Below are 9,220 nucleotides of genomic sequence, written 5' to 3'. Positions count from 1 at the left end.
TGGGCCACCCATGACCACCCATGACCACCCATGATCACCCATGAGCCCCTTGGGACCACCATGGGCCACCCATGACCACCCATGACCACCCATGACCACCCAAGAGCCCCCTGGGACCACCTTGGGACCACCTTGGGCCACCCATGACCACCCAAGAACCCCCTGGGACCATCTTGGGACCATCTTGGGACCATCCTGGGACCACCTTGGGCTACCCATGACCAACCATGACCACCCTGGGGCCACCCAAGAACACCCATGACCACCCAAGAGCCCCCTGGGACCACCTTGGGACCATCTTGGGACCACCTTGGGACCACCTTGGGTGACCCATGACCACCCATGACCACCCAAGAGCCCCTTGGGACCACCTTGGGACCATCCTGGGACCACCTTGGGCCACCCATGACCACCCAAGAGCCCCTTGGGACCATCTTGGGACCATCTGGGGACCATCTTGGGACTATCCTGGGACCACCTTGGGCCACCCATGACCACCCATAACCACCCATGACCACCCAAGAGCCCCTTGGGACCATCTTGGGACCATCTGGGGACCATCTTGGGACCATCCTGGGACCACCCTGAGCCACCCATGACCACCCATAAGCACCTATGACCACCCATGAGCCCCTTGGGACCAACTTGGGACCATCTTGGGACCACCTTGGGCCACCCATGACCACCCATAACCACCCATGACCACCCATGACCACCCATGAGCCCCTTGGGACCATCTTGGGACCATCTTGGGACTATCCTGGGACCACCTTGGGCCACCCATGACCACCCATGACCACCCAAGACCACCCAAGACCACCCATGGCCCCTTTGGCGCTGACCCGGCCTCCCTGTGCAGCAGGTCCTGCAGGCGCTGGCAGCGGGCGCGCAGGGCGGGCTCGGTGTGGGTGGGGGGCACCCATGGGTGCTGCAGCCGCCCCCGCAGCGCCCGCTGCTCCCGCTCCAGCCGGGCCACGGCGTCCCCCGCCTCGCGCGCCCGCGTCCCCGCCGCCTCCAGCGCCCGGCGCAGCTCCTGCACCTGCACGGGGACCGCGCTCAGCACCCATGGGTGCGGCTGATCACCCACCCTGTCCCCACAGCACCCATAGTACCCCACAGCACCCATGGGTGCGGCTGATCTCCCACCATGTCCCCACAGAACCCACAGCACCCATGGCTGCGGCTGATCACCCACCATGTCCCCACAGCACCCATAGTACCCCACAGCACCCATGGGTGCAACTGCTGACCCGCACTGACCCCACAGCACCCATGGGTGCGGCTGATCTCCCACCGTGTCCCCACAGCACCCACGGTGTCCCCACAGCACCCATGGGTGCAACTGCTGACCCGCACTGACCCCACAGCACCCATGGGTGCGGCTGATCACCCACCGTGTCCCCACAGCACCCATAGTACCCATAGCACCCATGGGTGCCACTGCTGACCCACGGTGTCCCCACAGCACCCATGGGTGCAGCTGATCTCCCACCGTGTCCCCACAGCACCCATGGTGTCCCCACAGCACCCATGGGTGTGGCTGATCACCCACCGTGTCCCTACAGCACCCATGGGTGCACCCCTAGCACCCATAGTACCCACAGCACCCATGGGTGCGACTGCTGAGCCACACTGACCCCACAGCACCCATAGGTGCACCCACTGACCAACGCTGACCCCACAGCACCCACGGTGTCCCCACAGCACCCATGGTGCACCCCCAGCACCCATAGTACCCATAGCACCCATGGGTGTGACTGCTGACCCACGGTGTCCCCACAGCACCCACGGTGTCCCCACAGCACCCATGGTGCACCCCCAGCACCCATAGTACCCATAGCACCCATGGGTGTGACTGCTGACCCACGGTGTCCCCACAGCACCCATGGGTGCACCCCTAGCACCCATAGTACCCATAGCACCCATGGGTGTGACTGCTGACCCACGGTGTCCCCACAGCACCCATGGGTGCACCCACTGACCCACACTGACCCCACAGCACCCATGGGTGCACCCTGGCACCCATAGTACCCATAGCACCCATGGGTGCCACTGCTCACCCATGGTGTCCCCACAGCACCCATGGGTGCACCCACTGACCCACAGTGTCCTCACAGCACCCACGGTGTCCCCACAGCACCCATGGGTGCACCCGCTGAGCTACTGTGTCCCCACAGCACCCATAGTACCCATAGCACCCATGGGTGCCACTGCTGACCCACGGTGTCCCCACAGCACCCATGGGTGCAGCTGATCTCCCACCGTGTCCCCACAGCACCCACGGTGTCCCCACAGCACCCATGGGTGCGGCTGATCTCCCACCATGTCCCCACAGCACCCATGGTGTCCCCACAGCACCCATGGGTGCAGCTGATCTCCCACCGTGTCCCCACAGCACCCACGGTGTCCCCACAGCACCCATGGGTGCACCCACTGAGCCACACTGACTCCACAGCACCCATGGGTGCACCCCAGCACCCAAAGTACCCCCAGCACACTCCACTCCCATAGATGCCCCCATAGGTGCCCCCTGACCCCCATGGCACCCATAGGTACCCCCATAGGTACGCCCTGACCCCCATGGCGCCCATAGGTGCCCCCATAGGTGCCCCCTGCCCCCCATGGCGCCCACAGGTGCCCCCATTATCGCCCCCACGGCACCCATAGCTACTCCATAGGTGCCCCATGGCGCCCATAGATGCCCCCTTAGGTGCCCCTTGACCCCCATGGTGCCCATAGCTACCCCCATAAGCACCCCCATGGCACCCATAGCTACTCCATAGGTGCCCCCATGGCGCCCATAGATGCCACCATAGGTACCCCCTGACCCCCATGGCGCCCATAGGTGTCCCCATAGGTACCCCCATGGCACCCATAGGTGCCCCATAGGTGCTCCGTAAGTGCCCCCTGCCCCCCATGGCGCCCACAGGTGCTCCCATAAGTGCCCCCATGGTGCCCATAGGTACCCCAATAAGTGCCCCCATGGCACCCATAGATGCCCCCTTAGGTACCCCCTGACCCCCATGGCGCCCATAGGTGCCCCATAGTTGCTCCATAAGTGCCCCCTGACCTCCATGGCGCCCACAGGTGCCCCATAAGCGCCCCCATGGCGCCCATAGGTACCCCAATAAGCACCCCCATGGCACCCATAGATGCCCCCATAGGTACCCCCTGACCCCCATGGCGCCCATAGGTGTCCCCATAGGTACCCCCTGCCCCCCATGGCGCCAATAGATACCTCCATAAGCGCCCCCATGGCACCCATAGCTACTCCATAGGTGCCCCCATGGCGCCCACAGATGCCCCCATAGGTACCCCCTGACTCCCATGGTGCCCATAGGTGCCCCCATAGGTACCCCCTGACCCCCATGGCGCCCATGGGTGTCCCCATAAGCACCCTCATGGTGCCCATAGATGCCCGCATAGGTACCCCCTGACCCCCATAGGTGCCCCATAGGTGCCCCATAGGTGCCCATAGGTGCGACCTGGAGCTGGCGCTGGTGCAGCCGCAGTCGCAGCGCCTGGTTGAGCTCCCGCCGCTCGGCCAGCGCCTCCTGCAGCCCCGCGGGCGACACGCGGCACCTGCGCACAGGGAGCGCTATAGGGGACGCGCTATAGGGGACATGGTATAGGGACACGCTATGGGGGCTGTAGGGGATGTATGATGGGGGATATAGGGGCTGTGCTATGGGGGACACGCTATAGGGGCTGTAGGGGACACGCTATAGGGAACACGCTATGGAGACATGCTATAGGGACACGCTATAGGGGACATGGTATAGGGACACGCTATAGGGGCAGGCTATAGGGACACACTATAGGGGACACGCTATAGGGGACATGCTATAGGGGGCACACTATAGGGGACATGCTATAGGGGGCACACTATAGGGGACACGCTATAGGGACACACTATAGGGGACACGCTATAGGGGACATGCTATAGGGGGCACGGTATAGGGACATGCTATAGGGGATATGCTATGGGGACACTCTATAGGGACAGGCTATAGGGGACATGCTATAGGGACATGCTATAGGGGCTGTAGGGGATGTATGATGGGGGATATAGGGGCTGTGCTATGGGGGACACGCTATAGGGGCTGTAGGGGATGTGCTATGGGGGCTAGAGGGGACACGCTGTGGGGACATGCTATAGGGACACGCTATGGGGATATGCTATAGGGGACACGCTATAGGGACAGGCTATAGGGGCTGGAGGGGATGTATGATGGGGGATATAGGGGCTGTGCTATGGGGGACACGCTATAGGGGCTGTAGAGGACACGCTATAGGGGCTGGAGGGCATGTGCTATGGGGCTATAGGGGATACACTATAGGGGTCACACTATAGGGGCTGTAGGGGACATGCTATAGGGGCTGTAGGGGACATACTATAGGGGCTGGAGGGCATGTGCTATGGGGGCTATAGGGGACGCATTATAGGGGCTGTAGGGGATGAGCTATAGGGGACACACTACAGGGGCTATAGGGGACACTGTAGGGCCACCTCTCAGCCTGTGGGCGTGGCCGGGGAGGGGGCGTGTCCAGAGAGGGGGCGTGGCACTCACGTGGGGCCGGGGGGGCGGGGCACTCGGGCAGCGACGTCATCACGCTCCTGCTCCGCCCGCCGCCGGGCATGCTGGGCCGCGCACAGCGCCTATGGACACGCCCCCACAGGCCACGCCCACCCCCATGAGCCCCGCCCTATGGCCCCTTAGCCCCGCCCATCTCCATTAGTCCCGCCCCATGATCCCGTAGTCCCGCCCTTCTGCATTAGCCCCGCCCCATGCCCATAGACCCCACCCTATGTCTCCTTAGCCCCACCCATCTCCATTAGTCCCGCCCTTCTCCGTTAGCCCCGCCCCATGCCCATAGACCTCACCCTATGGCTCCTTAGCCCCGCCCATCTCCATTAGTCCCGCCCTTCTCCATTAGCCCCGCCCCATGCCCATAAACCCCACCCTATGGCTCTTTAGCCCCGCCCATCTCCATTAGTCCCGCCCTATGATCCCGTAGCCCCGCCCTTCTCAATTAGCCCCGCCCCATGCCCATAAACCCCACCCTCTGGCTCCTTAGCCCCGCCCCTCTCTATTAGCCCCGCCCTTCTCCATTAGCCTCGCCCCATACCCATAAACCCCACCCTATGGCTCCTTAGCCCCGCCCATCTCCATTAGCCCCACCCTTCTCCATTAGCCCCTCCCCATGCCCATATACCCCACCCTATGTCTCCTTAGCCCCGCCCATCTCCATTAGTCCCGCCCTTCTCCATTAGCCCCGCCCCATGCCCATAAACCCCACCCTATGGCTCTTTAGCCCCGCCCATCTCCATTAACCCCGCCCCATGGTCCCTTAGCCCCGCCCCATACCCATAAACCCCACCCTATGGCTCCTTAGCCCCGCCCATCTCCATTAGTCCCGCCCTTCCCCATTAGCCCCGCCCCATACCCATAAACCCCACCCTATGGCTCCTTAGCCCCGCCCATCACCATTAGTCCCGCCCTTCTCCATTAGCCCCACCCCATACCCGTAAACCCCACCCTATGGCTCCTTAGCCCCGCCCATCTACATTAGTCCCGCCCTTCCCCATTAGCCCCGCCCCATACCCATAAACCCCACCCTATGGCTCCTTAGCCCCGTCCATCTCAATTAGCCCCGCCTTCTCCATTAGCCCCGCCCCTCATCTCGCATGGCTCCGCCCACCTGCCGCAGCCGCTCCAGCTCCGCCTCCCTGGCCTGTCGCGCTGACTCCGCCTCCTGTGCCCGGAGCTCCGCCCCCGCCCGGGCCCGGCGGGCAGCCTCAAGCTCCGCCCACAGCACATGCTCCGCCTCCTGGGGGCGGGACACCATTGAGGAGATCACCAGGACACCATATATATATATAGCTGGTCTCCCATCCAAGCACTGACCGCGCCCGACCCTGCTTAGCTTCCCAGATCAGACGATACGGGGCGTTCTCAGGGTGCTATGGCTGTGTATCTATCTGGTCTCCCATCCAAGCACTGACCAGACCCGACCCTGCTTAGCTTCCCAGATCAGGCGTTCTCAGGGTGCTATGGCTGTGTATATTATATGTATTATATGTATTATATATATATATGTTCCCCAAGTATATCCTGACAGTATCTGAACTAAACCCCAGGACCCCCAGGTCCCTTTTCACCCCTCCCAGTGTCACCCACTCCTCCCAGACCCTCCATCAGCCATGCCTCCCGATTGGCCCAGCCAGAGGCTCCGCCTCCCTCTCTCAGGCCCCGCCCACCTGCTGCTGGCGCAGGCGCTCGCAAGCCCGGTCACGTGCTCGGCAGGCTCCGCCCATCCGGGCCTGGGCTCCTCCCACCGCGATTTCCAGTGCCCTCAAGGCCCCGCCTGCTGCCAGGCTCCGCCCCCTTTCCGCCGCCAGGCTCCGCCCCAGCGCTGCCACCTGCGGGGGGCGGGGGACACGTGTTGAGTGACAGCCCTATGCCCCACCCACCAGGTGATGGACAGCCCCATATCCCGCCCACCAAATGATGGACAACCCTATGCCCCACCCACCAGGTGATGGACAGCCCTATGTCCCGCCCACCAAGGTGATGGACAGCCCTATGCCCCGCCCACCAGGGTGATTGACATCCCTATGTCCCGCCCACAAGGGTGATGGACATCCCTATGTCCCGCCCACCAGGGTGATGGACAGCCCTATGCCCCACCCACCAGGGTGATGGACAACCTTATGTCCCGCCCACGAGGGTGATTGACATCCCTATGTCCCGCCCACCAGGGTGATGGACAGCTCTATGCCCCGCCCACCAGGTGATGGACAACCCTATGCCCCGCCCACCAGGATGATGGATGGCCACAGGCCCCGCCCACCAAGTGATGGACAGCCCCATGCCCCGCCCCCAGGGTGATTGACAGCCCCAGGCCCCGCCCACCTTGTTGCTCAGTTCCCGAAGCTCCGCCTCCATATCCTGGCGATCCTGTGCCTGGTGGGGGAGGGGGCCTGGGGTGTAGCAGCACAGGGGACCCAGGCGTCCGGGGGGGGACCCAGGCGTCCGGGGGGGGACCCAGGCGTCCGGGGGGGTACCCAGGCATCCGGGGGGGGACCCAGGTGTCCGAGCTGCACCCCCTTAGGGTCCGTCCCATGGATGAAGGGTACACCTGGGTCCCTTTGGGGGGGCTCAGCTGGGGGGGCATGGGGGGGAGGGGCTGCCTGGACGCCTGGGTCCCTTCCCACAGTGTGGGGGAGGGGAGCTGAGGGCTCCCAGACGCCTGGGTTCCTTTTCCCCGCCCCGTGCCCTAATTCCAGTCCCAGGCCTGGACTGGGGCCAGTGGGGCCAGGGGAAGGGGGGGCGCCCGGATGCCTGGGTCCCCTGGGTGGGGGGGTCCTCCAAATATCTATGTCCCCCCCCCTCCCCCAGACCTCTGGGTGACCCCATGGGGGTTGAGGCTTTCCCGGACTCCTGGGTCCCCCCGGACGCCTGGGTCCCCCCCGGACGCCTGGGTCCCTCTCACCTGCGCCAGCCTGGTGGGGCCACGTTGTCCTTTGTCACCCTCGTCCACCATGGCACAAGTTGGGGGGGGGTTGTCCCTGCAATAACAAGGACCCTACAATAACCCGGACGCCTGGGTCCCCTCGACGGCTCCCGATGGACTCGGATGCCTGGGTCCCTATAGGGAGTGGGGGAGGCGCCTGGACGCCTGGGTCCCCTCACCTGCTGCGGGTCTGTCCCTGTGATGCCGAGCCCAGGACCGTGGGACCCAGGCGTCCGGGAGCTCCTGGTGCCACCCAGACCGTGGGCACGGGAGGACCCAGGCGTCCGGGCACCTCCCCCACCCCCAGGGCTCAGATCCCGCCCCCCGGGCACACCCGTGTCCCCAGAGATCAGTTCAGCTCCACCAGCTCCTGCTCTGGGGTGTCACCACCCGCCCTTGCCTGAGGGACCCAGGTGTCCGGGAACCTCCCTGAGGGACCCAGGCGTCCGGGCACCTCCCCCGGGCACACCCGTGTCCCCAGAGATCAGTTCAGCTCCACCAGCTCCTGCCCCGGGGTGTCACCACCCGCCCTTCCCTGAGGGACCCAGGCGTCCGGGAACCTCCCTGAGGGACCCAGGCGTCCGGGCACCGCCCCAGGGCACCCCAGGTACCCCCCCAAAGGGACTTGGATGGTGGGAAGTGCAGTGATGTCACAGCACCGGTTGTGATGTCACACCACCAGCTGTGATGTCACCATGCCAGCTGTGATGTCACGCCACCAGCTGTGATGTCACCATGCCAGCTGTGATGTCATAGAGGGAAAGGCCTGGGAGGGCGTGGCTGAGGGGGGTGGACATGGGTCAACACGGGTCAACAGGGTTCAACATGGGTCAACACAGGTCATGTGGGTCAATGTGGGTCAATGTGGGTCAATGTGGGTCAATGAGGGGTCAACACGTTTCAACATGGGTCAACACGGGTCATGTGGGTCAACGTGGGTCAACACAGGTCAACATGAGTCAACACGGGTCATATGGGTCAATGTGGGTCAATGTGGGTCATATGGGTCAACAAGGGTCAACATTGGTCAATACAGGTCATATGGGTCAATGTGGGTCAATGTGGGTCATTGTGGGTCAATATGGTTCAACACGGGTCAACATGGGTCAACAAGGGTCAACGTGGGTCAATGTGGGTCTATGTGGGTCATTGTGGGTCAATACGGTTCAACACGGGTCAACATGGGTCATATGGGTCAATGTGGGTCAATGTGGGTCAACATGGGTCATATGGGTCAATATGGGTCAATGTGGGTCAATGTGGGTCAACGTGGGTCAATACAGTTCAACATGAGTCAACACAGGTCATGTGGGTCAATGTGGGTCACCATGGGTCAATATGGGTCATGTGGGTCAATACAGCTCAACACGGGTCAACATGGGTCAACATGGGTCATGTGGGTCAATGTGGGTCATATGGGTCAATGTGGGTCAACGTGGGTCAATACGTGTCATATGGGTCAATGTGGGTCACCATGGGTCAACACGGGTCATATGGGTCAACATGGGTCAATATGGGTCATATGGGTCAATGTGGGTCAATGTGGGTCAACGTGGGTCAACACGGGTCAACACAGGTCATATGGGTCCCTATGGGACCTATAGAGGTCTGCAGCTCCATGTGGGACCCCATGGGGGTCTATAGGGGCTCCCAGCCCTACAGCGATCCCTATGGGGTCTATAGAGGATCTGGACCTATGGGG

This window comes from Nesoenas mayeri, assembly GCF_963082525.1.
Source record: "Nesoenas mayeri genome assembly, chromosome: 36".
Taxonomy (NCBI): Eukaryota; Metazoa; Chordata; class Aves; order Columbiformes; family Columbidae; genus Nesoenas; species Nesoenas mayeri.
Note: the sequence above shows the minus strand (reverse complement) of the source record.